The 2419-nt window shown below is 73.6% G+C and overlaps 1 protein-coding gene across 2 annotated transcripts in view; it reads right to left on the reverse strand.

Annotated features, from left to right (window-relative positions):
* Window positions 1-87, reverse strand: part of SP2 (Sp2 transcription factor) — a 14308-nt gene extending 14221 nt beyond the window's left edge. For both annotated transcript variants that reach the window (XM_026071865.1, XM_026071867.1), the window contains exon 1: window positions 1-87. The gene's annotated coding sequence lies outside the window, so the exon portion shown is untranslated.
* Between the last annotated feature and the right edge of the window lie 2332 nt (window positions 88-2419).

Below are 2419 nucleotides of genomic sequence, written 5' to 3' on the forward strand. Positions count from 1 at the left end.
GGCCGGAGCGGCGGCGGCTCCGACCCCCCTCACGGCGCCATCTTCCTCCTCCTAGGCCGCTCGGGCACCGCCCTAGACGGCCCGCCCCCCTCGCCGCCTCGCGGCCAATCCCCACCCTGCTTGCCGGCGCCCTGGCCAACCGGCGGGGGGATGCATTATAGCCGGCCAATCCGCCGTGGCTGGCTTCTTGATGGACAGCGCCGCTGAGCAATGGGGCCCGGTGATGGAGTGACAGCTCCGCCAATGGGCGCGGGCCTCCGGCTGACGGACGGAAATGGGAGACCCAATGGGAGAACAAGTCTCTGATTGGCAGCGCGCTTGGCTAATGAGAGCAAGCCCAGACAGTCGCCATCTGCTGATTGATTGACAAGCGTTCGGGAAGGGAGGAGGCGGTACGGACTTCCTCGTGGGCGGGAGCCATCCCGGAGGAGCCTTGCGATTGGCCGACGGGAGGTCTGATTGACAGGCATATTCACCAAGGCGAACAGCGAGGCGGCCCCGCTCCAGCTGTGATTGGCGGAGTGGCGGGGGAGGGGAGGGGGGGTTCTGGAACGTTGAGGAGCCTGATGACGCCAGCGGGGTCCCCGCGCGGGGAGTCCCGGGGATCCCCCCCCCCCCTGCGGCCGGGGCTCGGCGCGTCCCGCGTGGGCGCCCCGGCCCGGCCCGGCGGGGCGGTAACGCTCCCCACGGCGCGGGGCCGCCCCCGGCCCGCTGCCTCCGGGCGCTCGAGGGACGCGGGTCCCGCGGGCCCCTTTGCGCTGCAGCCCCCGGCGTGGGCCGTGTCCCTGGTCCCGCGCGTGGGGGTGGCCCCGGGTCCAAAGCGACGGGGCCGGGGACCGCCGCCCTTGGCACCCACCCGGTCCAGAGAGGCCCCGTCGGGGAGAAATCAGCGTTGCTCAGGGCACGGCCCTGCCAGGCGCCCACCCGTGGGTGCCCCGTCCCCCCTCAGCCCCCAGGCGGCGGCCGGGAGGGGAGCGCGTGGGCCCCCAGCCCGCGGAGGGGACGGCGCTGCTGCCCCGGTCCTCTGCTCCTCTTGGCACGGCCCCGCGTCCTGCCGCGCGTCCCCGGCGTCTCTCATTACCGGATCACGCCACGCCGGGCGACGCGGCATTCCTCGTGCCGCGCCGGGGATTTCGGCKGCTAATTGCAGGGCATTATCCGATTATGGAGGTGAATCGCCCCGTGGACGCAGCCGGCCGAGCTGCGGGGCCCCTGCGGGCTGGTGTGGGACGGGGCCCGGCACCCAGCAGACCCCCTTTACGCATGCGGCGTGGGGACGAGCGCGCAGCCTGGGCAGTGTAGTCACCTTCTGCCCATTCTGCAGATGGGCAAACTGAGGACAGGCAGCAGCAGGGGCCGTGCTGGGAGGAGGCAAACCCCGAGTGCCGCGTCGGTGCTCCCATCCATAAGGCTCTTCCGCGGCGTATAGGGCATTGCACCCCCCTCTCCGTCACCCAGTCGGGGGAAAGGCCCTGGCTCTTTCCCGGGGAGCTGAGCCGGGGCTGGGGGCAGAGCCGGTGCGGGGCGGCTGGGGCTGCCGTCAGCGGGTCRCTCCTGCCCCATCAGGCGCGTTAGGGGCTGCACCACGGACGGGCCCCTGTTGCAGCGGGTGGATTCGGCACCAGAAGCGACCCAACCCGCCGCTTGCCCCCACCCCGTGTGGGGCCGGGGGCTCCCGGCCGGGGGCTGCCCGGACCCYGTGGCAAGGGGCAAAGCCGGCGGGGCGGGGGGTCGGGGGGGTCCCGCGGCGACTCCCGCCCCCCGACCCCCGTGTGCCAGGCCTGCCAGGGCCCCGGGGTGCCCAGCTGGCTCCAGCCCCCGTGGGACCAGCACCTCCCACTGGAGCCAAATAATTGCTCGGTGCTTTGTTGTGCAGTGTCTATGGCCCCGGGGCCTCCATTTGTGGGAACTTGCTGTGGCGAGTGCCTCCCTTTTAATTACCTCCCCTCCTCGGGCTCGCTGCTTACTCACCGCCTGGCACCGGCGCGCCTCCGACCCCCTCCTCGGCCCCGGCACCCCCGCGGCGCCCCGGGGGTCCCGGCTGCACGGCGGCGGCGGCGGCGGCGGGAGGGGAGGGGGATGCAGAGGGGCGCTGAGCTCTGCCGGACGCCCGGCTCCCGCGGGACGGAGCGAGGCGGGTGCCCGGCCCCGGTGCAGCAGGTGGAAGGGGAGGGCTCGGCCGGGCGCTGCCCGATTTCGGTGACACCCCGACGGGGTCTCCCCCTGCCCGGCCATGGCAAAGCTCCCTTCCAAGCCGCTCTGGCTCGCCCTTTGCGTGACGGGTCCCGGGGTGCCGCAGAGGGGACCCAGGTGTCCTCAGGTGTGGGGTGGGGGGCTCGTTTGCAGCGGGGCGACCATGCATCCCGCATCCCGGGGGCCGCGGAGCCGGGAGGCGGCGAGGGAGCAGGGGGGGAGCGGG

The sequence above is a fragment of the Apteryx rowi genome, unplaced genomic scaffold (genome assembly GCF_003343035.1).
Source record: "Apteryx rowi isolate R43461 unplaced genomic scaffold, aptRow1 scaffold_331, whole genome shotgun sequence".
NCBI lineage: Eukaryota > Metazoa > Chordata > Aves > Apterygiformes > Apterygidae > Apteryx > Apteryx rowi.